The sequence below is a fragment of the Pantherophis guttatus genome, chromosome 6, assembly GCF_059756535.1.
Source record: "Pantherophis guttatus breed Tessera chromosome 6, ASM5975653v1, whole genome shotgun sequence".
Lineage (NCBI taxonomy): Eukaryota > Metazoa > Chordata > Lepidosauria > Squamata > Colubridae > Pantherophis > Pantherophis guttatus.
In genome coordinates this window covers 16,629,971-16,656,771 of record NC_142068.1, presented here as the reverse complement: position 1 = coordinate 16,656,771, position 26,801 = coordinate 16,629,971, and the positions used below count along the sequence as shown (strand labels likewise).

The 26,801-nt window shown below is 39.2% G+C and overlaps 1 protein-coding gene across 2 annotated transcripts in view; it reads left to right on the top strand.

The window, feature by feature from the left end:
• The first annotated feature begins 1,193 nt into the window (after positions 1-1,193).
• Positions 1,194-26,801, top strand: part of NLGN1 (neuroligin 1) — a 768,195-nt gene continuing 742,587 nt past the window's right edge. The window contains exon 1 of one of the 2 annotated variants that reach the window (XM_087872510.1): positions 1,194-2,157. The gene's annotated coding sequence lies outside the window, so the exon portion shown is untranslated. The remainder of the gene's footprint in view (positions 2,158-26,801) is intronic. The other variant, XM_034438951.3, reaches the window with a different exon arrangement.

Here is a 26,801-nt window from a genome sequence, read left to right as displayed (position 1 = left end):
TTTCCAATGCTTTGAAAAGCCTCTGTCGATCAGGCAACTCAGCTGGGATCTTCAGAGAGGCTTTTTAAAAAATGCTTTGAAAAACCTCTGAGATCCCAGCTGAGCCGCGGGATCATCAGAGGCTTTTAAAAGCATTTTTTCCCTTGGAAGAGATTGTATAAAAAATGCTTTTAAAAGTAAAAAAAAAAGCCTCTGATGATCATGCGGCTCAGCTGGGCATGGTGAGGGGCGGGGATGCGCAGGGATTTTTGCTACTGGTTCTCCGAACCACCCGCCACCATCGCTACCGGATCGGGTGATCCGGTCTGAACCGGGAGCATTTCACCCCTGGGTTTACCCCCCAAAGCTGGTTTCCCGTAATAGGGAGAAGACCTTACGGAGTAGTTTTTGTTTTTTTTTAATTATTATTAGTTTGTCAAACATGTACAAGATAGCAGGTATAAATATGAACATGGACATGAAGGAAGGAAATGAATACACATAAATGGGGACATTAAGGGATGATGGGCGCTCTGGTGCACTTATGCACGCCTGCCTCTTAGGAATGGGGTGAAGTCCATGATAGATAGTTTAAGGTTGAAGCTGAGGGTGCGGGGGTTGTAGAAGAGAGGAATGGGTGGTGGTGGGAGGTGTTGAACAGAGGGGGAAAAAAAGTCCCCAGAGGAAACTTCAAGGACTTTCCCCTTTCCCCACTTCTTTGCCACCGTTCCCTCGCCACATCTGGACAAGATTTTGACACTCCGTCTAACGTCACAGGTGACGTTGGGGCTTTTCCCACCAACCCTACCCCCCCCGTGTGTGTGTGTGTGTGTGTGTGTGTGTGTGTGTGAGAGAGAGAGAGAGAGAGAGAGAGAGAGCGAAAGAGAAAGGCGGCAGGACGGAGGGAGGGAAGCGCGCGCACAGGCGCTGTCACCCCCCCCTCCGCCCCACTCCCACCCCCCTCAGCACGCGAGACAGATTCCCACTTCTCCGCCAGGCTGAAAGGCAGGAGCGCCCTGCCTCTCGGAGCCTAAAACGGGAGGCCAGGGAAAAGCTCGAGGAAGAGGAGGAGGAGGAGGAGGGAGGAAGAGGAGGAGGCTGTTCGGGTGCCTGCTCTGCCTGCCGCTGTGAGGGGAAAAAAAAAAAAAAAAAGAGGGCGCGAGGAGGCGCGCGCGCGCGCTTCGCCCAGCTGCGAGCTCGGTCGGTCGCCGTGCGGGTAGCCGGGGGCGCGCGCGCGCGCCTCACTCCGCGCCCGCGCCTCGCTCTAATGTCTACAGGTAGCAGCAGCAGCAGCAGCAGCAGCAGCGGAGGCGAGGGAGGAGAGGCAGTCCGGTTGCAGAAGGCTCTTTTTTTTTTTCTCTCTCTCTCCCCCTTTTGGGCTCGGCGTCCCGTTTATTCGTCCGGAAATGTATAGCTGGGGAAGCCGTTCTCCTCTGACCGGAATCCCGGCTGCCTTTTTTTCTTCCTTGGGATCTTTTCTCCCCCGCCACCTCCTTCCCTTCCACTTGCTTCGGGTGTTCTTTTGGTAAAAAAAAAAAAAAAAAAAAAAGCCGCCTCTGCGTGGACCCAAGTGTGTGTGTGTGTGTGTGTGTGTGTTTTACACGCGGCCACGCACAGGTGCGCCGACCTGCCCTGCTCCCTCGCAAAGCCACTTTTAATTTTTCTTCCTGCCCGACTTGGAAACCCCTGGATTCGTTCGGCTTGCCAAGTTTTTTTTTTTGCAGCGAGACGCGCCTTCTGCAATTTTCTATCTCCCGCTCCTTTTTTAAAATTTATTATTATTATTGTTATTATTTTTTAAAGGGTGTGCATGTGTGTGCATGGCGGGGTGGGTGGAAGAGGTGTGCTGTATTGATCCCCGCAGCCGTTTTTGTAGGCAGAGACACAGATTTCGATTTTCCTTCTCCTCCTCTCCCCCCCGCTCTCAAATTCCCTCTCCCTCCTTCCCTTTCAAGACACTAGAAATCCTGCAGGGACCTACTGGATTCTAAGGGATCAACCTTCCGCGGTCTTCTGGCGAATCGCTTTTCTAACAAGGGGTGCTGAAGATACATACGGGTTTGCTTTAAAAGAAAAAAGAAAAGAAGCAAACACCTCCCCCAAATAGTTGAAAGATCTCCGGCTTCCTTCGTTTCCAAATATTACAGATCAGATTCTAAGGAAGAGTAATTGGTCAAGGTAAGGAAGGACCTGTTTCTTATCCTTTCCGATTTCGGCATACAGTGCAACTCGGATTTCCCATAACTTCTGTTTTTCCTCCGGCTGAATTCTTATTACTCCAAATAAATGCTTTTCTAGTCCTCTCTCTTGGGTCTTTTGATACCTGAATTGTGTTTTTCCCCCTGGGATCTTAAATCACCCACTTCTTTATTTCCCTCCCTGATTTAGGAGTCGTGTCTCTTTGATGTTTTATTCAGGCTTGAGCAGAAATCCACCACTTATTACCCCATTAAAAAGCAAAACATTCCCAGGATTATCCTGTTAAATAAAGCAGCTTTTCCTTTCCTCCCTTTTCTGAGGGAAGCACTTCCTGGTCCCAAACAGTTCAGAAAAAAAATATTGCAATCCTGAGGAGTGTGCAAAATCATAAATAGATGAAGATGACGATTAGCTCTTGTCCCAGAGAATTAGGAAGTGGGACTGAACTGTGTTATATATATTTGTGTGTGATCTAGAAATGTTCTGCAGTTTTTATAAGTCAATTTCAGCACTGAGAAGAGAAAAGCAGGTTCCTCTTAAGGCTGGAGAAAAGGAGTAAGACTGGGTTTGTGTGTACTATATCTGTAGAGAAAATAAGTCTCTTGTGCTTCTTTTCTTAAAAAAAAAAATGCTAGAGGCCACTGTCTGGTTTTCAACAACACACTTTGTTCCTTTTTATTATGCCTCTTTGGTTTTAAAATGAATGATTTCTCCAACGATGTCCTTCCTTAATGTTCATCCTTTCTGTAATATACTTTGCAACCTTTAGATGCCTTAGTGTTCAGCTTTGTAATAAAGTGGGTACGTAAACATGTGCAGTGAGGATTGTGTTGGTAGAGGAACAAGTGTTTCTGGGAGCAAGAAGGCGTACCTCTGAGAAGGGCAAGTTAAAAAAAAAATCAGGAGATTGTGGCCATGTTCACACAACATGCTTAACCAGATCAAGGAAAGAGCCAAAGCTTATATGTGCAAAACATCTTTATGCTCACCTTTTTTTTTTGGTGACTTCCTTTTTTATGAATTTATGCTTCAACGTATTGTATGAATGCAGAACTACATTAATTCTCAATGACCAGGTTAAAACTATCAATGCTTATGAGTTAGAGTCCTAATATTACCGACTAGAAGATGTCTTGAGAGTAACAGTCTGGGGGGGAAAAAAGAGAAATGAAAGAAAATGAAAATGAAATTAAGAGGAATTGGGCAAGTAAATTGAGGCAAAGGTTCAGTACAGATGCCGTTGTCTTAGGTCAAAAATAATTTGTAGGGTTTATGGCTTTGAAGGTTCTTTATTAGGCATAACTGTGGGATTTTTGTTTTGTTATGTTTAATTAAACCTGTGAGTCTCCTCAAAACAGTTGAACAGTAGCATAGTGTGCACTTGCATAAATGTGCACTAGTTCAAAAGTGAGCTTTGGAGAGACACTATCAGATTAACCTACTCATATGAAGAAACTGGAGTCAATCAATTAATTTTGGACCAGGCACCAGTCCAATGTAGGCTCTTCTTCAAAAGAACATTAATTCCTCTCTTATCAGGTCTCTCAAAGAGATTTCAACCCAGTTTAGTTTATGTATTATTACAGAACTGGGGAATATTCTTTGTCTTACAAGGGGAAGAAGTGGGAGAGAGAGAAAATAGTGTTGACATTGCAAGAAATCTTTGAATTGGAATGAACTTTCCCTCAGCTGGAATGGCAGGAAACTATGAGAGCTGAGGGAGGGAGGGAGGGAGGGAGGGAGGGAGGGAGGAAGGAAGGAAGGAAGGAAGGAAGGAAGGAAGGAAGGAAGGAAGGAAGGAAGGAAGGAAGGAAGGAAGGAAGGAAGGAAGATAGATTTAGGTTTGGTCTTTCAACTGTATAGATTCTAGGTTCCCTAAACAGTATGCTGTCTTTTATATCCCAGATTCTGATACTAGAAATAGCAAGGCTATTTGTAAGCAGCTCATGGCAACACATTTTAAGGAATTTAATTGCTATTTAAAAAAAATATCTCTGAGCTAATAAAGCTCTATCTATCACAAATGATTTGTGCTACTCCAAAGGTAAATGTTAACCTTTTTTAATCTCAGTAATAAAGGATTTGTCAAGAAAAGGTAAATGGCACTTGACCATACATCTTTGGCTGTGATTTACACACAAATACACATGCCACCTTGTTCTGTATCATTAGACAACCCCAGGGAACTGAGGACACTTTAGATGTAAAGATGCAATGCTTAAGAAGAAGGAGGGCTGTCAGTTTATGCACCAAGAGACAGTACAATGTCCTTGGCTTGGGCAGAGAGTTTAAATCACCTGAAAAACTGCACAAAACAAGTGGGAAGCACTGTTTAAACTGTCTGATTTCACATTTTGACTAAAAGAGGAACAGGAAGAGGCTGCTGAATTCCTGATACAAACTGAATCATTTGCAAATCTCTTAAATAAAAACAGAGGCTGTAACATTCAGTTTTTCATTATAATATATTGAGAGCTCCTGCAATACTAAAAAAAAATATAGGTGGTAGCCTATATTCCTTCCTTATATTCCATTCGAGCTACCTTTGTTTGCATTCTTCATTACTGAGATATTTTTCCTTCTTTTCTCTTACTTGTATTTACAATGAACAACCCAAAGATTATTCTTAGAAACATCTGAATGACCTTTCTCTGATAAATCAGGAGAGCAATAGTTCCTCCTGAGATGTTTTCTATTGCTTGTTCCAAAGAATGGTTCAAAAGATTCTATATTTACCTAAGTTTTCCCTTCCTCTTCCTCTTTCTTCCTTTAAAGCATTCTTTAGCCAATGCTCAAGATGTTTATGTATTGGATTACATATGGTCATTTGTTATAAATACATCATGTCATGTTTCAGTTGGAGTTCCATTTAACATTATTGACAAATCATTCATTGTAGGAAAACACCATTAGCAATGCATACTTCATACATTACATGAGTCTCTAGGCCACCTGAGTATTGAATATGATTAATCAATGGAACTAATTTCTTAACTAGAAAATTTCCTTGTAGATTTTCTTGAAATATTTATGTGGCTTTAAATAATAGTCCAGAAAGATGATTATGAGATATGAATTGCTTCATCATCTCTATGAAATTATAGTTGATATTGTAACCTACAGGAATAAGTTTGCAGAGATTGAAATTCTGTCACTGCATTCTAAGGCACAGTCTCAGTCTATGAACCCGGAAATTCTAACTTCAGATCTTATTTTTATCTTGCTTGCTTCTCAGCAAGCAATGATTTCTGTCACTTTAACCTGTAACGTTTGGCATTCCAATCCCAGTTTTATAATATTTTGGCTCTAGAAGTTAATATTGGGGAGAATACATGTTCTTGCTCCCTCGTTATCACCCCTTAACTTGCTTATTTGCTACATCTGTTTTAATTTTTGTGTATCTTGGATGGTTGTTTGCTATTTGATATTTCTACTCTTATTGTATTGTTGTCAAATTGTTATTAAATTGTCTTGCATGCCACTTTGAGTTCTTTGACAACTGGGTGGCCTTACATATCCAATCAGTCAGTTAATCTATATTCTCACCAGATGGGAAAGGATTATTCATGTTTGTTATGGCTGAAGTAGAGAAGGATTTTGACTTAATTAAATCCAAACATGTATCATGAGATATTGGATAAAGGCCTGTCCAACACACAACTCCTCTTCCTTCAATCCATTAGACTTTTTATGAATTTCTTTTCAAATTACAAAGAAAAAATCCAGCTGGGGAAGTGAAAAACAATTTAAACTAGATTTTCCATGCTTGGTTCATCATGGAAAGGAGACATTTCATACCAATCAATGACAGTCAATGGTCATTACTTACTTAAGCTTATTTTTGGCGCCGCTACCTTCTCTTCAAGTTTCAGTATCTCATTTTGTATGTTTATGTCTTGCCTGTTTTTGTCTTACTCCATGTCTCGTGTAGAAAGTTAACACCCACCCCTTTCCTAGAAGAATGAAATATTTTGGGAAATATTATAAAAGAGCCTTGGTAGTACAGTGGTCTAAAGCACCCTGTTATTAAGACCAGCTGCCTGCAATTACTGCAGGTTCGAATCTCGCCACGCTCAAGGTTGACTCAGCCTTCCATCCTTTCTAAGGTAGGTAAATTGAGGACCCAGTTGTGGGGGCAATAAACTGACTTTGTATAAATATACAAAAGGATGAAGGCTATTGCTTAGCACATTGTAAGCCGCCCTGAGTCTCTGGAGAAGGGTGGCATATAAATCAAATTAAAAAAAAAAAAGGCAGAATATTATATTTCCCTGGACAAGAAAAGGAGAAACGTGTCTTGGAAAACAGCCCCCACCTTTCTTAATAGCCTCAGCAGGACTGGGCCAGCCTATCTATAAGACAAAAGGCCTTCAGCTCCAGGATGATGGGATTATCCTTCAGGGCAAAGCCATTCAGCCACAATAGGAACTGCATTGCATCAGCCCAAGATTCAACCAAACTTGACTCAGAAAACCTACAAAGTTAGCTATGACCCCTGCATAGCCCCCTGGGAGTCTGACAGCAACCAATAGAATACATTTCTTGCACAGGAACAGGGAGCTCTAGGGCAATGCCCAAGAGAGGGTATAAATAACACTGACTCTCCATTCCATGTGTTCAGCTTCCCAGGACCTAAACCTCATGTAGTCCTGTCCATCAATAAACCATCTTTCCAATCAGCCTACATGTTTTCAGTGTCTTTCTCCTCACATGGAACTGAACCCAAATGGATATTTCTTCCAATACTTGCATGCTTGATTAAGCCCTATCAAACCATATGATAGATCAGTCACTTTTGAGTCAGCATTGACTTCTGGTGACTGCCTAGATAAGTCCCTGCAGTTTTCTTGGCAATATTTTCAGAAGTGTTTGCCATTGCATCCTTCCTAGGGCTGAGAGAGAGCGACTACCTAGTCACCTAGCTGGTTCCATGCCTAAGATGGAACTAGAAATCATGCTTTTCTGATTTCTAGTGCCTTAACCACTACACCAAACTTGCTATCTTTCAAGAAAGACAGCTGTTAGGAGCTGTACCCTGTATCCCTTCTGTATGGACTGGTTTGGGCTACATATTTGAATCCTGAATGTATAAGCATCCAGGATTCCCTACTCTTCATTCCTTCTTTACGTTCCAGTTATTCACTAGATTGAACTATCACAATACAGCTACATTTTGAGCAGGGAGACTACAATTGTACACTTTAGGGATTGAACTGAAAAGGTATCATTAATTTTCATTTATTTCATTCATTTAATTCATTTCCTTGTTTCAACATTTCAAAACCAGTGGATTTTTCAGATTAGCAAGATTTAGGATCACGTAAAGAATATACAATGACTTTTAGTGGAACAGGTAAGATCAATATTGCAGCTCAATATTCCTTTTTCGTCCAGTCATCTATGGCAAATTTGGAAAACGTGGAAGAGTAATATCTATCAGCTTTTCTTCATAAATCTCATTGTATAAGAGAGAAAAGGATACATGGAGGATTCTTTCAATAATCTAGATTTTATCAGTCTGGTGCCCTCCAGATATATGGGGGGAGGAAATTTCTGAGACTTGCAGTTCCAACATGTTTGGGTGGTGCCAAGTTGGAAAAAGTTGAATGAATTGGATAGATAGATGTAGCAGTAATATGTGGTGTGGGTCAAATATTTGTGATTGGCATGGAATTACACATCCCTGAAATAAAATTAATTAGCATAACTGCCATCTGATTAAGGTCTGAAGTCTGCATTCACAAAAAATCTGAGTTCTTACAGTGGTGGAAATATGATTTAATACTTTGAAGTATTTGATATAAAGTCTGAATAGAAGCCCAGATTCCAACTACAGCTATGCTATAATTGAAGAGTAAGAGATAACCTGTAGAGCAGGATACTCAAACAAAGTAAAGCAATTTGAGGTTTTATTTTGCTCTTGACTTATATGAGTGCACATAAAGCAACAGAAATATCTAATTTAAATTCAGGAAATTTGGGACTGATTAGTCTTAAGGACAAAAGATGAAATCATAATACAATTCAAAACATGTGGGAAAGGTTGATTCAAGCAATCCATTAAGCAGGCCTTCCTCTTTAGCAGTCTTGAACACACGACAAAACGTCCTTAGCTCGGGTGAGATTGTCTTCTTTTAATATCTTGTTTACAACTGGAATAGCTGTAGTTCCTTTCCCTTTATTGCCTACCCCAGCATGCATGTGTGAATTATGCATGGTGCGATATATGACTCTAGCCATTTTGCTTTATAAATAATTATGGCATTATATTGTATTTTAATCATACATTGTACAGCAGATCATGGTCAAAATAAAACCAGTGAACCCAATGGCTGAGTTATCACATTGTGCTAAAGGATAATGTGATTTATTTTTGGCTCAGAATATGGTGTGAACCCATCTTTATGACTCACAAGTTAAAATAGGACTTGGCCTGATATATAAACTCACACAATGCCAGATAGTTAATTCCATCTCTGTGGTTTAAACATCTTCAGGCAGGCAGTGGCCCTTCTGGGAGAGCTTACTTGGAAGTAATTTTGTAAGTAAAGGATATTTTCCCAATGCTCAACAACTGAGCATTGTAGAATAGTACCAAATAGTGATGGCTGGACCATTTTCAGGAAGATATGAACTTGAGAGAAACATCCAAGAATATCTGGGATATTGGGCTCTAATAGACCAGCCAACAAATACAGTTCTTCAGTCTTCCTGCTTCTCATACAATGCCTACTGCTTAATTTGGTTAATGGAACATGCTGTGTTACTCAACTGTGACCTAGTATGAAGCAATGGTTAGGATAAGAGCCACAGTGGCACAGTGGTTAGAGTGCAGTATTGCAGGCTACTTCTGCTGATCACCGGCTGCCTGCAGTTTGGCAGTTCAAATCTCACCAGGCTCAAGGTTGACTCAGCTTTCCATTCTTCCGAGGTGGGTAAAATGAGGACCCAGATTTTTGGGGGCAATATGCTGACTCTGTAAAGAGCTTAGAGAGGGCTGTAAAGAACTGTGAAGCGGTATATAAATCTAAGTACTATTGCTATTGCTATATTGTACTGGCACTGGGGAGGCCATGGTTTTTCTCTACCCTTAGCCAGAGAAACTGGGTAATTTGGGGCCAGTCCCTCTCTCACAACTGAATCTACTTCATAGGATTGTTACTGTGATGAAGAATACAAGGAAGAAGTTTTTAAGCTCATGAACAAAAAAGTCAGAATGTAACTCTTAACAAAGTCAAAAGAAACAAGAAAAACAATAAAACCAACCAAATGTGGCAGGTATAAATGCAGCTGCTTGCTCTTTTTCTGAGCTGGTTAATCATAGTATGCAAATTCAGCTTAAGTTGCTAAATTGGCAGGTAGTGGAACAGAGTCTTTTTTTTTTTTTTTTTACTGGTGACCTGTGCAATTGAATGTCCTTTCCAAGGAAAAATGCAAAATTCTTCCATTTTTATTCAGGTTTAGGAGCGATTTCAAAACAGTTTTGTTTCCATTTCAGTATCTGTAAAGAACATTTAATGAAACCTATTTTCAAAGTATGCATTTATTATGAAATATTATGCAATGGTTTGGAGAGTGTAGTACTCCCTAAAGGTGGTTTAAATATATGTCAAGACATAAAAAAGATTCTCTTCAGTTGCTAAACTATTTCTTCATTGTATAACTGCTGTAGGGCCCTGAGTTTACAGTCTGTTCCAGCCTTCGCCAGTCTGGTGCTTTCCAGATGTTCTGGGGCTAGAACTCATGGAATTCCCAACACATCTGGAGGGGACCAGATTGAGAAAGGCTGGTCCCTCAGTAATAATCTCTCAATGGTAACTTATCTGATCTTTCTATAAGGAAGAAAATGCATCAAGAGAGAAGAGAAAGACAGCTAGTAGGAGGCTAAAATGACCATTCTGAATTTATCCGTGAAACAGCATCACTGATACTGTACCAAGAACAATATAACAGGGATTTGTATTGTTCTTCTGAATACAGTCAGGTTCACTGTGTTTAACACAAATGGTTTTGTCCTTAGGCTATTATGAAATCTTTGGTGCACCCAGAGGGCAGTAATAAGAAACTCCTTAGTGCAATAACTTCAAGAGAAATGCTAAAGTTCACAATGTCATCTCAATAATTCACTATTGACTCTGAACATTGAGGATCTAGGTTGCATGATAAAGTAAATCTTGTATGGATATTTTTTGCCACCAATAAATGGTAGCTCAGGGTTGAAATGAAGGGTCCTAGGTGCTCCCTGAGTTTGGATGTTTCCTTGCAGATGTTTCATTACCCAAACTAGGTAACATCATCAGTGCACGATGATGGACCTCAGTTCAACTTGCCTATTAAACAAGGTTCACTCTTGAGTGTTGGACCACTCCCATCAACACTGACAGGGCAAGTCACTAGAACAGAGGTCTTCAAACTTGGCAGCTTTAAGACTTGTGGACTTCAACTACCAGAATTCTCCAGCATGCTGGCTGGAGAATTCTGGGAGTTGAAGTCCACAAGTCTTAAAGCTGCCAAGTTTGAAGACCTCTGCACTAGAATATAAACTGAGAACAAACCCCACTCCCTACTAGCACTGATGATGTTACCTAGTTTGGGTAATGAAACGTATGCAAGAAAACAATCAAGTTCAGACAACACCAAAGTCCCCTCAATTTTTGGTACATTTATTCATTTTGGTAACCTTAGCCCTGACTCCACCTACTGTATGTTTTGTAGTTCAGCCCATAGCATGCCACTCAAAGGCCACGGGATCAGCAAATACTGTGTGATAATATAGGCCTTGTTTTGAGGAATACAGAAAAGAGCCAGTTTGGTCTAATGCAGAGGTGGGTTTCAGCAGGTTCTGACCAGTTCTGGAGAACCGGTAGTGGAAATTTTGAGTAGTTCAGAGAACTGGTAAATACCACCTCTGACTGGCCCTGCCCCCATCTGTTCTCTGCCTCCCAAGTCCTAGCTGATCTGCTGGGTCTTCTTTTGTTGCCCTGCACAGGAGAATGGAGCTGGAAAGCAGGTTAGTGGGTTGGGGAGGGAATGGGAATTTTGCAGTAAGCTTCCCCCAGGAGTGGGGTGGGAATGGGGATTTTGCAGTGACCTTCCCCCGGAGTGGGGTGGGAATAGAGATTTTACAGTATTCTTCCCCTGCCATGGCCACCAAGCCATGGCCACCAAGCCACGCCACGCCCACAGAACTGGTACTAAAAAATTTGAATCCCACTGAAGGTCCTGGTATAGAAACAGGGAGATTGTGGCTTCTATTCTCATCTTAGCCACTAAGACGCAACCAAAATCTGCACCTATATTTAGATTCTTGGCAGTTGGGTGCATTTTATGGCTGTTTACAGTGTCCCATGGTCACATGATCATATTTACAATAGTTTTTCCCCAAATCAGCATTTGCTTCCAGTTTTCAGCAAAACTGGCTCATATCAAACCATTGGTTTGCTTAATGACCAAGGTGTTTGCTTAATGACCATGGTGGTCACTTTATGACCACAGCCTATACTTAATGATCACCACAAAAAGCTCATAAAATCAGGTCATCCACATGAATGATCTAGTTTACAATTGTCATAAACTGCAAGACTCAGCTGCCCTGAGTCTTTGGAGAGGGGCGGCATAAAATTGAATTAATTAAATTAAATTAAATTAAACCATGAAGTACAGGTTCCATTACGGTCATAACTTGAGGAATTTGAGCAGATAGTTAAGGACTTTGGGGCAGAAAAATAAGAATTCAAAGATGTCCTGAGCAGAGGAAGTTGAAAAACCAGTAGCTTAACCAATAACTTAAATATAGTTGCGATGACTTATATTGCTATACATCAGAGATAGCAATAACATTTAGACTTCTGTATTGCCCCATAGTGTTTTTCAGCACTCTCTGTGAGGTTTACAATGTAAACATATTGCTCCCAACAATCTGGGTCCTCATTTTATCGACCTTGGAAGGATGAAGTCAACCTTGAGTCCCATCAGGATCAAACTCCAGGCTGTGGGCAGAGTTTGCCTGAATACTGCACTTAACCAATGTACCACCAGGACTCATGTGATGGACATCCTACAGCTCATGGACAACTGTGGAGTAGGCAAGGAGGATGTCAGAGTTTGTTGCAGAAATCACATCAGAAAGTACACACAGATAACTGATTCAGCAGGATTCATTAACTTCTCTTTATATGCATAATAACACATACAATACCAACAGCAGATTCTTCCAATGTGGTAGAGAATTACAGGCAAAAAACAGGCAGAGGAGAGATCAGCAGAGATGAGTTTCAGTTTCGGTCAGCAGACTCACAGCTACAGAGCCACGCCCAGGATCCTTCCAGTTTCAGTTTCCAAACAGTCCTCATTGTCTGACATAGTTGCTATGCCTATTTATTGGCTGACCTTGTTAACCATGAGTCTGCCAGTCATGAATTCTCTGACAGAGGACAAGTACTTGATGATGTCTTCATACTTATATACCTCTTTCAGACACTGAAACACAAGTGCATGACAGCCACATTTGCATGATTGTGTCATCACTTACCTGGTGTCTTTATGGTTTGCTGCAGTTGCTGCTGTGGAATTCTGCTTTGGTTGTCTCCAACTTCCTCCCAATCACATGCTGAAATTCAGTGATAAAATAGAAAGCGAGTAACACAATTTTTTGTTCTTTCTGGCCTCCAAGAAATATAGGCAGTAGGCTTAACACAATTAGTTTTCTTTAAAAAACAACAACAACAACAACAACAACCCTCCCCTAAACTGAAAATAAAGAAAAAAACAAATTGAAAAATTTGCCCCTTTCTATTCTGTTCCATCATCGCTCGTGTACCCCTGCAGCCTCAGTCTGACTTTTGATTAAGTGTGTAGTTCCCGGGCACAAGATAGATGCTTTTCCGTTAATCGCAGCACATCAGGACTTTCCAATTCTAGGGGAATTTCATTTCTCACACTTTAACAAATGTGCTCTGTATTAGCCGTTATTTTAATAAGATTTTTGTTTAGGTGTGCATGTTTCCTCTATTAATCATTTGCGATTAATCAATGAAAAGCCATTTAATAAACAAAAATGAAGCCTGATTAATCAGTTCAACACCTTTTAAAAAAAATCACGCAGTACAAGAGTGGCATGTTTCTTGTAAAATTATGAATCCAGCAACCATAGAATGTTATTTTTCCCATTTAAAGCCATTTTAATTGCAAACCAAATTATGCTCATGCCATCAATTTAAACACTTCTTGATTTTTCCATTTGGTTATTTTTATAGCAAGGCAGCAAAAAAAAAGATAAGAGTACAAAAATGAAATATTGAAAGAAAATGAAGCAATAAAGACAATAAATGACTGAATCAAAGAAACAAATGAAACCTAAATGGAATCAAGAAGTAGAAGAGAAAGAAAAACATATATTAAACAAGGAAAAAAATTAAAAAGCATCAATAATAGACATGCATGCATACACAAACACAAATACACACCCCACAGGCAAATTGTGTGTGTGTGTAATTGCCTTTGAGTCCCAAAGGTGCTTTTTCAAAAGGCAACTGGAGTTTGTTTGTCCTGTTGTTTTTCCTTGAAGACGATTTGCTTCTCATCCAAGATGTTCCTTCAGTTCAGAACCGAAGAAACTTCTTGGATGAGAAACGAAACGTCTTCAAGGAAAAACTAAGGAAGTCCAGTTGCCTTTTGAAAAAACACCTTCAGGACAACCATGACCTGGATGACTGAGAATCTCCATAGACAATATGCCTTTGAGGTATTTACAGATTCATGGAAGAATAAAAATTATACTCAAGAAAGAAGGAAGAACCTTGAGAAAGATGACAAAAGATTTGAAACATTTCTACAAAACCAAGATCTACAAGGAGAACAAACACACACATGCTCATATCCACAAAGAGAGACACTATTGATATATGGAACAAATCAAAATTGCTTGATAATGTAGCTACAAAACTTTAAAGAGGTCATCACAAAAAAACAAAGGGAAATAATCAGTAAAATCTAAGTTATAATTTGAGGGAAAATTGGTACAAAATGTCTTTCAGATATTATGTAACTCTGTCAATGGTTAACACAATACAAAAATCACCTAGCAACAAATGTTGGAAGTGCTAAACAAAGAAGGAACATTTTATCACATCTGGTGATGATGCAAAAAATAAAAGTCTAAAAGTATTAGAAGTACATAAAAACATTCAGAAAAAATGTAAACATAAAATGTGAACTGCAATCATAATTATTTGTATCGGGAATAATTCTACAAAAACAAATGAAAAGCATCACAATTGACTGACATATATGTTGGTAGGTGGAAAAAAAATTGGCCCAATACTGGAAAAGTGAAATTTTGCTACTGATGCAAGATTGTGGAAACTAAAATTGGACGATATGCAGTCATTATTACTCAGATGCTTATCAGAAAGATGCTAGAATGTTTATCAGAAATTTATGTTTACTGTTCATCAGAAAGTCATTATGTAAATATCCAGATTGTCATTGGATAATGGGTTTGCATGTCATTATTCCCTTCAAAAATCTACTTTTATCTAACTTGGAGTAATTTACTAACATTTGGGAATCACTTTTTTAATCTCCACAGAATACTTCAAGATTCACTTTCCAAGATTTAAAAGTTAAACAGTATTCTATTTTTTTAAAACAAAGAACTGTTTTCTTTTCAAAGTTGAATTAAGTTATTCACCAATTTTCCTCAATCTGGTACAGGTAGTCCTTGATTTATGATTATAATGGAGCCTGCTCGTTACGGTCACAAGTCGTAAAGTGGATCACCACAGACCTGTTTTTACAACCTTTTTTCATGGTAGTTAAGTGAATGTGGTGCCATAAAGTGAACATGCTGAGGTTTTTGGTAAAAACATCATAAAATGTGGTCATATGACCACAGAATACTGCAAACTGCCGTAAATTTAATAACTAGATACAGGGACAATCTTTTTCTCCTCAGACCAACATTCCGCTGAACATCTAATTGTCACAGTTCTGCCTAATGTCTATGTGTATTATTATTTATCCTTCTTATTATCTTTCTCAATTCTCTCTCTTATTGGTATTATGATGATGATGATGATGAACATGATCATTATTCTGTTGCTTTGCATGTACACTGAGAGCTCCTGCAACAGCGACAAATTCCTTGTGTATCTAATCACACTTGGTCAAATAAAGTATTCCATTGCATTGCATTGCATTGCATTGCATTGCATTGCATTGCATTGCATTGCATTGCATTGCATTGCATTGCATTGCATTCCATTCCATTCCATGTGAGCTAACTGCTAAGTGCCTGTCATGCAGGTGGGGTGTACATCAGAATTTCGGAACTGGGTCATGGGTATCTTGGGGATGGTTGTTGGTTGCAGCTTTGAATGGTCGCTAAGGGACTACCTGTACTCAATATGTAGAAAACAACTACTCCCTATGGGTTGGTCTAGCAGTACCACATGGTCTAACACTTTAATTTATGAGTGTGGCAACCTTGACCAGACATTAAGGACTTGCATCTGAATGCATCTGATAGGCACCTGGTTAAAGGAACCCAGGCCTTACATATTAGCTAAGAAGATTTATTTTAAATCAAGCTTACAGTAACCCTACTCTGAAAATAAACTCTATTCTTTTTTATTATAAGACGATCTTCCTATAGATTAGGCCTTTGTCACTGAAAAATTATTATGCTGTTATTACTTTCCTAAAAATCAGTTTTGTTTTACAGTATGTTCCTGCATGGTTTGCAATAATTGTGCAGGGTGGCAGCTCTTAAGCTGTAAAATACTACAAGTTTCTCCTCCCCTTAAGATTCAGGATTTGACATACCGTGTTCTTCACAGTGTCCATTTTGGCTTCAGCTGATAATGAAATAAATATATTGGTGCTACTTATTTTCCCTTCATACAGGTGCTTGAGTCACCTGTCTTCTTAATGACTTACCTTGATGTTTTTGTCACTAAGTGCTTTATGAGGCCTTCAGGTTAAGCACCTAATTAACTCAAATCCATTAAAACTCATGGTGGTATAAAAAATGTGCTCCTTGGTTGGATTCAGCCCAAATTCTCTTATTTGTGGCATCTGTAAACCAGCTTTTTTGCTGACCCCGGGATGGATCTTAAATGCCAATCCAGAAATCCTGGCAGCAGCTACATAGATTCCAAGTATTCTAGTGGATTAATAAAGTAGATATACAATCAAGTGTGGAATAGATGTTATTAATAGTATGTAACACTTGCTCCTGGGGAGGAAAGCTATGGCAAATCTAGACAGCATACTAAAAAGCAGAGACATCACCCTGCCAACAAAAGTGCGTATAGTCAAGGCTATGGTTTTCCCAGTTGCAATGTATGCCTGTGAAAGTTGGACCATAAGAAAGGCTGAGCGCCAAAGAATTGAGGCCTTTGAACTATGGTGCTGGAGAAGATCAAACCGGTCAGTCCTAGAGGAGATCAACCCTGACTGCTCTTTAGAAGGCCAGATCCTGAAGATGAAACTCAAATATTTTGGCCACCTAATGAGAAGGAAAGACTCACTGCAGAAGAGCCTAATGCTGGGAAAGATTGAGGGCAAAAGAAGAAGGAGACGACAGAGAACGAGATGGCTGGATGGAGTCACTGAAGCAGTAGGTGTGAGCTTAAATGGACTCCAGAGGATGGTAGAGGATAGGAAGGCGTGGAGGAACGTCCATGGGGTCGCGATGGGTTGGACACGACTTTGCAACTAACAACAACAAATAATATTGTTGTGGCCATGTTCCTGTTGATGAGTACATATTCTTGATATTGAACACTTCCTTAGACTAAATAAGAGAATAACAGTTGGAAGGGACCTTGGAGATTTTCTAGTCCAATTCCCTGCTCAAGCAGGAGACCCTGTACATTTCAGACAAATGTCTAGTCTCTTCTTGAAAACCTTGAGTGATGGAGCACCCACAACTTCAGAAGGCAACTCGTTCCACTGATTTAATTGTTCTAACTGTCAGGAAATTTGTCCTTAGTTCTAGTTTAGTTCTCTCCTTGGTTAGTTTGGATCAATTAATTAATCAATGGATCAGCTGATTAGACTGATCAATTCTACATTGAAAAAAGGTTGTGTTTCTTCGTATTTAAGTAACTTCCCATTCAGAACCCATAGCTATGATTAAGAGACTTGAAGAAGGAGGAAATAACATTTTGGAATTATTAGCCTTGGTGGCACAGTGGTTAGAATGCAGTACTGCAGGCTACTTCTGCTGACTGCCGGCTGCCTGCAATTTGGCAGTTCGAATCTCACCAGGCTCAAGGTTGACTCAGCCTTCCATCCTTCCGAGATGGGTACAATGAGGACCCAAATTGTTGGGAGCAATACGCTGACTCTAAACCGCTTAGAGAAGGCTGTAAAGCACTGTAAAGTGGTATATAAGCCTATTGCTATTGCTATTGCTATCACTGGTGATATCTTGTTTACTTCTTGGCCAGGTTTAGATAGTGCATGGGTTTTTTTTTATTCCTAATGCTTGAAATAACAGGCAAAACATCTTCAGTCATGACTGAGAAGAACCAGAACTAGGATCAAAGAACATCACTAATCAATAGATCAACCTAGGTTACCAAAATGTCTAACATTTCGAAAACTATAATTTAAATTATACAGCTTTCCTGCTTAATTCTTCAGCTGCCAGATAATACTAGGACTGTGTTCGCTGGCTAGGCCCCAGAAACATCCCACCTCCCCCGACATCCACCGATGACTGTGTCTTGGCTAGCCAAGTATTTAGCAATAATGTGAAAGGGCCCTATTTATGATGCATGTGTACTCCTAGCTTGTTCTCTTGGAAACCCTGATTAAGCCACAGAAGACATCAAAATACTGAAGACATCTGTGTGTGTTCGGTCATAGAAATGTGGGACATTTAGCAGTGTTGTGTAAGATGCCTCTGTTCTGCTATATTCGGGAGATATTAACCACTTAGAAAGTTATGGAAGATTCTTAGTTTCCATGTTAATTCTGAAATCCCATGTTAATTATTGCATTTTTCTCATTACAATAATTCCATTGTGCTGAAATTTGGCATGTTTGTGGGACTTAGATTTCTGGCATTATCTTCACCCTTTCAAGCAAAAATGCTTTCCATTATACTCTTATACAGTATTTGGCTTCAACCTATGCTAGAGATCAGAGGCATGCTTATTTAAATTCAAATTTAAATTGTACCCTAAGACATACGAGAAATATCCACAGACCCATAAACTCCCTAAACAGAGATCTTTCTTCAATTCTTTTTGAAGTCTGTATGCCAAGTTTAAATACATTGACAAAAAAAGTTATACAATATTATCTAAATTAATGTAGAAGCTTTGGCTGTCTTATTACGATTTCATTCTGTTAACTTCTATCACTCAGTAGATTTACAAGTTCAGATAAAAATATAATGCAATTATACTCTTTAAGGACCCCACATTAGTTGGTGGCATTTGAAGTCTGACTACTTCTTGTTTCATATTTCCTCTTTGTGTTCAGCATTTTCTTCTGCAAAATTAATTTACCTTTCTGCTTTAAATTTACTCCAACCTCCAGCTGAGAAAGATTTGACTTGGAAAAAAAAAAGACTTTGGGGGAGAGCCCTCTGTGTTACTAATTAAGCATATTTATTAGAAAATGAGAGTTAAAAGAGGCTTCATTGTGGATGAAAGTAAATTGAATTCCATAGCTGATTGACAATTTATATTGTTAAATGGGTGGGATATTGAAATGAAAGTTCACTGTTAGGAGATAAGAGGTTTTAGATCTGTTCAGCAGAGCTTATTGTTGGTTATTTTTCATGTTCCAGGGCACTTAGAAGCCTCTCTAAAACTCTTCAACTCACTGGACTAAGCTGTGTTGCAAATACATAATGCAAGCTTCTTTCCTGAAGAGGTGCCTCACAAACTAAAGTATACAAAGGAAGTCTATGATGAATGTTTGGTCAAATTCAGAGTAATGTAGGAGTAAGGCTGTGCCAAATAGAAGTCCATTTCTGTTTAGGGATATGTAAAAATTATCCCTTCAAAGCAAGAAATCTTTTTTTTTTAAAAAAAAACCTTGGTTTTCTGGTTTTCTCCAGGTAGTCTTTAACTTATAACTGGTCACTTAGTAAATATTTAAAGTTATGATGGACCTCCCTTATGACCCGAATTCAAAGTTCTGAACAATTACACTTCAGGTGTTCAGCTACCAGGCTGCATCTACAGCTGTTTGCAGCATCCCATGGTCAGATGACTACATTTTATGACGGTTTTACCAAAACCTGCCATTTACTTTCAGTTTTTGGCAAAACAGGTTTGTAGTGAACTGTTAGGTGATTTAAAACTGTCATGAGTTGTGATGGGCTCAGTATCCATAATGGTTGTAACTCTAAAGACTTACAATCATTTGTTTAGTGACTGTTCGAAATTACAACAGCATTGAAGAAAGTGACTTATTGCAGTTTTTCACACTTATGACTGTTGCAGCATCCCCATGGAATATTCAGACATTTGGCAACTGGCATGTATTTATGACGGTTGCATTGCCCTGAGGTCATGTAATCACCTTTTTCTATCTTCTGACAAGCAACATCAATGGGAAAGCCAGATTCATTTAACAGCCATATTACTAACTAAAGAACAGCAGTGATTCACTTAACAACTGTGGCTAGTAAAGTTGTAAAACGGGGCAAAACTCACTTAACAACTGTCTTGCTTAGCCACAGAAATTTTGGACTCCATTGTGGTTGTAAGTTGAGGGCTACCTCTATTCATTTTCTGCAATGATGTCCCATGGTTTTGCATCTCAGAATTGTTACATCATATCCTGTATTTGGGTTTAATTCCATACGCATTTCTGACTAGTTAAGGAATGTGGAATATAGATGATACACCTTCATAATGTATTGTTAGAACTGAAGTTTGCCATCCATGCAGGCTACAACTGTGGTTTCTTCTTGACTCATACATTCCTTATGCCAAGGCAGAAATTTGATTATAGGACCATATAATATAGCCTAGTGAGATTGGTTTACATACTGGTGTCAACCATCAGAGGAAATTCATGAAGCCTTACTTTAAATGAATGAACATTTCATCCACTTTCTAACAGTCTTGAAACGTCTTTGAGAGAAGAAAACTGTAATTACATGCAGATGCATACAACACTGTTGTATCTCAAACATGCTCAATGTTTAGTATTCATAACAACATTTTTATAACTAGTTATGCTTGTAAGAAACTATAAGCAGTGGTGGGATTCAGCCAGTTCGCACCACTTTGGGAGAACCGGTTGTTAACTTTCTGAACAGTTTGGCAAATTGGTTGTTGGAAGAAATCATTAGGGCAGAGAACTGGTTGTTAAATTACTTGACTCCCACCACTGACTATAATGTTCCATGCCATCATTGTGCAAGTGACAATGTCATAATTGCATCATGGCATCTGCATTTGTGTGATGATGGCAATGATGTCATGGTGCAAAGGTCATCATTTAGTCCACATTTTGCTCTTCTTATAGACCCCATGGATATAGCTTTGGCCTTTATAACTAGCAGTCATTTCTGACAGTGCTAGTGGAGATGAGAGCTGCTTTCTGATAATTTTTAATAAGGTTTTTGTTCCTTTTTTCCCTCTTAGTATTTATAAATAATAATAGAGTGGAGCTCTCGCCTCACATTAGGAGGCTGTGAGTTCGATCCTAGGTAGAGACAGATATTTTTCTCTCTGGGCACAATGAGAATATATCTGCTGAACAAAACTCCACTTTGGCGATAGAAAAGGCATCTTCCAAATTGGCTGGCTAATTGTAACATCGCCATTTGCTAAATAAATAAACCTTATAGGCTTGCTGTTGTAGGGAGAAAATGAAAAGGAATCCTTCTTGTAAACGGTCTTGAACTCTTAAAGCAAAAATGGGATATCAGTCTATTTTTTTTTCTAGACTCCTCAGATAGTGCCTACTTTTGAACTTTTTCAATATCATATTTAATTTTACCAGGACTTCAGATATCTCAATACCGTCTTTTTCTCTCTCCCTAATTTAAATAGCCATTATAGAGCCATTGATTGAGATGGGCAGCTATAGAAGTTGAATGGATGAAGGACTGAATGAACAAATAAACAGCAGCAATTGGAAAGGCATTAGGTGCTATTGCAAATAGCAAGAAAAACAGCAAGAAAAATAAAACCATTTCAAAAACTCCCGGCACCTTCCAAAATTATTCCTGCTTCCATTAACAAACAAGTTTATTGGATTCCAGCCTCACTCCAGCTCAATCTTTCATGTCCCTTATTATTTATTTTAGCTTTCTTATTATTTAAGCATCTACCCATTTCTAATTCAGAAGGATGCCAGAAGCTCAGCCTCAGTATTCACAAATCTTTAGTTCACTGATCCTGGAAACCTGTCCATTTGACCTGCCCAGATGAAATATGGAGACATGAGTAAAGTTCGATGAAAAAGCTTTCCCTACTTCCTGAGAACATTCATTTAACACCTCCCCTACTTTCTGGAATTTCTTCTGTAGCACTGCTGGGCCACAGAGTTCCCATAGGCAATTCCTTTGACAGTATTTTTTAAATATTGTTTTAATTTGAAATCAATTCAAAAGGAAGATGACATGCTGCAAAGCCATATGAACTAGAATAATGTTTTTTTTCCATTAATAGTTTGGATTCCCCATTTTCCACACAGTCATTCTTAGACTATAAATAGTATAATAAATAATACTGTGTCGTATAATATATGTGGGTATGTGGGTACATGCATATTCATTCATTCATTCATTCATTCATTCATTCATTCATTCATTCATTCATTCATTCATTCTGTCATGGTTAGGGTACATTGTAGGTGGTGACCCTTTGAGAGCTGTATGCAATGAAATTTCATTTTAATGTATGCTGATTAGTGTACATTTAAATTGACAACTAAGGGACGCGGTGGCTCAGTGGCTAAGACACTGAGCTTGTCGATCAGAAGGTCAGCAGTTCAGCGGTTTGAATCCCTAGTGCTATATAACGTGGTGAGCTCCCGTTACTTGTCCCAGTTTCTGCCAACTTAGCAGTTCAAAAGCACATAAAAATGCAAGTAGAAAAACAGGGACCACCTTTGGTGGGAAGGTAACAGTGTTCTCTGTGCCTTTGGCATTTAGTCATGCCGGCCACATGACCATGGAGACATCTTCAGACAGCTCTGGCTCTTCGGCTTTGAAACGGAGATGAGTACCGCCCCCTAGAGTCAGGAACCACTAGCACATATGTGCGAGGGGAACCTTTACCTTTACCTAAAATGACAATAAAGTTATTCTAAGTCTAAGTTCTAAGTATCTGTAGCCCAGTTCTGAGAACAGAGAAAACTCAGATAGAAATATCAATTTGGTTTCAAGTAGATGGATATTCTGTGAATAGCCATGCCCACTGAGTGCCAGTATGATGTAGTGGTTAAGGCAGCAGATTAGAAACTGAGTTCCACTTCTGAGTTAAACACAAAGTCACCTGGACTTGTATCTTCCTCAGTCCTAGAAAGAATAAGGCAGTGACAAACCACATCTAAAAAAACCTTTTAAAGAAAACTGTAGGTCCATGTCCATCCTAGGTTAACCATTTTACAATGTTTTTATGGAAACCATGTATTTTTAACTACCAAAATACGCGTTCAAAATACTTTCAGAATTTCAAAAGATTTAGGAGCTCTTATTCTTCAAAATGCTCAGGTTATGGCACCAGCAATGTAGTCCCTCCCCGATATAATGTGTCCTAGATTCTTTCTGTTCATTGGTACTGACAAATACAAAATGGCCAATTAAATAAAGGCAGAACTTCGGGCAACACAGAGCCACAGCAGAGTAATGCTACTCTACAGTAGCTTTACAGTAATGCTAATGCTTGTACACTAAGCCTTTCCTTTTGCAAGTACTTTAATTTCAAGCATGTCATAAAGGCACATTCATATTCATACACATAATGTCACTTCCACAACATTCTGTAAGTGATAGCTAAGAATTTTGGATTTCACTTGAAAGGTAATAAGCCAAGTTGTTCTAGGTTTCTAGCTATCTTGATCCCAATCATTTGGGAATATGGTGGACCCAGTGTCATGAGTGTATATATTTGAGATCATAATATTAACCGATGAAAATGAGCAATGCTATTCATAATTCATCAGAATGCATTTGCTTTCATACATACAACCCTTCTTTCCCATTCACAGAAATGGAGAAGCAAAAGGCATCTGCTAATATTGTTAATGATATCACCCAATTAGAAGTTGTTTTACCAGTAATAAGTCCTGTATTTTACAAAGTTGTATTTATAGTGTAAATCAAAACAGAGTGAGACGTTTAAATGATAGTACATTAAGAAAAACAACTGGAACTGATCGTTTTCCAGTTAAGCCCAGTGTCAAATACCCACATAATATTTCTTTTGCATGATTACAAATGATGTTCTTGTTTGTTTTATTTAATCAAGGCAGGGTTACAAGTTCACTGTTGCCTTTTCTAGTTTAATCTGTGGGTCTGATGCAGCTATACCATAAAGCAATCTTTAAGAAAGATAGTTGGGAGAATAAGAACTCTGTGAAGTTGATAGAGATTTGGGCACCAGAGGGAGCCACTTGCATACATCTTGTTAGAATTTATTTATTTATTTTTGAGTATGTAACTTGTAAACAATAAACAACAGACTGTATTACATAGGACTTTCTCCAAACTTTGTTTCTAAGTCTAAATTTGGTGGCAAAGAAGCTGAATACTTAAATTACTTAATATTTCAGTAGGCGAATTATGGACATTTTCTCTACTGTTGCAAGAAATCAGCAAACAGAAGAAGGCTTAGACTCCTGAACCTAGTTACTGCAGTTTTTGGCTGTTTTATATCAGGCACAAGCAAGGCAGCATTTTAATTTGTTTTTTTTTAAAAAAAAAAAAACAGCGTAGGGAGAGCCCTTTGTGTTTTAAGAAGACCTAACCTCTATTAGAAGAGATGTGCTGTCTACTAAAATCAAAATGAATAAAGTCTTAAATATATGTGGCACAAATATGGTTTTTTTAAAAAAAAGCTGAGTAGTTTCAAGAATGCTAAAGAGTCAAATGCATCTTTAGGACAGTTTATGCAGCAAAGAGAGACAAGCAATGAAATTTGGCTGGGATTGTGTTCTCTAGGCTACAGATAAAAGATTGCATGTTAGAATTGCTGTATCTTACAGTATCTTTACCTGTTTATAAAATCCTTTCACATAGCAAAGCAGATATAGGGTTCTTTATTCATGGGGTAGTATTTTCCTGTCCATAAGCAAATTGTTTCTGGAATCTGCACACCACTACTTAGAATAGAATAGAACTGGAAGGGACCTTGGAGGTCTTTTAGTCTAGCCCCCTGCTCAAGCAGGAGAACCGATACCATTTCAGACAAGTGACTGTCCAGTCTCTTCTTAAAAGAGTCTACAGTCTTTTAAAAGAGTCTACTACAGTCCAAGCCAGGTTTTTACTTTTGCTTGTTAAAATTATCCTTTATAGATTTGGAATAGGGAGAGAAAAAAAGTGGCGGAACATCAAGTTTTGGCCTGAGTGATGGTGCTGATAAGAAAACCCCAGAAGCAAACAACCCTGCACCAGTCTTCTATGTGTTACAATGACAGTGGAAACACATCCAAGGATGAGTGCTTTATCCACAGTGTTTGTCCCTTTTTTGAAAAAAAATATGTTTATTACACTTTCAAAAGAGACATAAATTTGTATGTATAAGAAACTCGTGTAACTCATGGCATGTCCTTTATTGTCTGCTGGTCAATCATTAAGTGGGCAGATGCCTCTTGGGAGTCAGGTGCCTCTCTCTTTTGCGGCCCAAGATAAAACGGGCATGGGGGAATTTGTAGCATGGAGAAAAATCCTAGGGAGTGTGGTGGGTGGATATGTCTACTGTAGCAGCCTAGAGTAGTGAGTAGTGATTGGGCAGTCATCAAGTCCTTGATGATGTCATCAACATTGTCACTGAGATGTTGTCAAATTTGTGTTGGGATTAACAACTGAGTAGCTGAGGATGTCTTTGCAGTGGGTTGAGGATGAGACTGAAGGACAATATGTCCTTTAAAATGCTTAGTAGGGGGATCTTCATGTTGCAGTTAGCAGGATGTGAGGATGGGCCCTTAAAAGGGGACCGGTCACATTCACGGAAGATCAGGCCAGTCTTGATGCTTGTTTGTTGCAAGCAGCCAACCTTAGTTACCAATTAATGCATAATAATAGTAGAGTACAATATCAGGTCTCATCTACGCTTGAGGGTTAGCTAAATCTGTGAGATTGGCCATTGTGTCACTTAGAATAAGAGTTTAAGTGGGTTTTATTTTGATTCAGCTCTTTGATTTGATTGAGCTCTTATGTCAATAGAATTTTGGAACAGGAAGGGGACTTAAATTAACTGAGGTTTAGCATTACATTGAAATCTGAAATAGGTTATTCATAACTCTTAATAAAATTGGTTTAAATGTAGCTTCCTTCTTAAAAAAAGAGGGCTACAATTAACTGTGTTTGCCAGCTTTGGGTATTGGCTCACCTGAATTGATATAAAAGTTTCCAACCCTTTGCTAGCTCATTGAAGATGGACTAGGAAGGGGAAATATCATGGTAAAACATTGTTTATGATATCTTTAGGCAGGGGTGAAATCCAGCAGGTTCTGACAGGTTCTGGAGAACCACTAGCGGAAATTTTGAGCAGTTCGGAGAACCGGCAAATACTGCCTCCGGCTGGCCCCAGAGTGGGGAGGGAATGGAGATTTTGCAGTATCCTTTCTCTGGAGTGGAGTTGGGATGGAGATTTTGCAGTATCCTTCCCCTGCCACGCTCACCAAGCCACGCCCACCAAGCCACACCCACAGAACCAATAGTAAAAAAAAGTGGATTTCACCACTGTCTTTAGGTAACCTTATTTCTAGAACCATTTCCCATTAAGTTTCTCTGCTGGAGATGCTAATCAATTCGCACTGTTCAGGAAGACTTCTGTAGCATTTACTGGTTTAATTGCTTTTCAGTGTTGCCAAACAATGTCAACATAAGGCAAAGGGTCAGCTGAAAATTGAGTTGAAGGAATTTTAGTAGAAGCAAGCTATTTGTACTTTTCCTTAAATCAGAAAGATTGCATTACATCCAGGGCATTCAGAGGAGGTATTCAGCAGGTTCTGACCAGTTCTGGAGAACAGATAGTGGAAATTTTGAGTAGTTTGGAGAACTGGTAAATACCACCTCTGACTGGCCCCGCCCCCATCTATTCTCTGCCTCCCGAGTCCCAGCTGATCGGGAGGGAATGGAGATTTTACAGTATCCTTCCCCTGGAGTGGGGAGGGAATGGAGATTTTACAGTATCCTTCCTCTGCCATGTCCACCAAGCCACGCCTACCAAGCCATGCCACACCCACCAAGCCATGCCACACCCACCAAGCCACGCCCACAGAACCGGTAGTAAAAAAATTTGAATCCCACCACTGAGTGCATTCCAGGAAGATGCAAAACGGGCTTTCCAGTTACGATGGCAAACCTTTGAAACATGTGCCAAAGGTTACACACCATTATGTTTTGGGTGACATGGCAGTGTTCACCAACACCCAACAAAAACTATTCTTGAAAGCTTGCCCCATTCTCACAC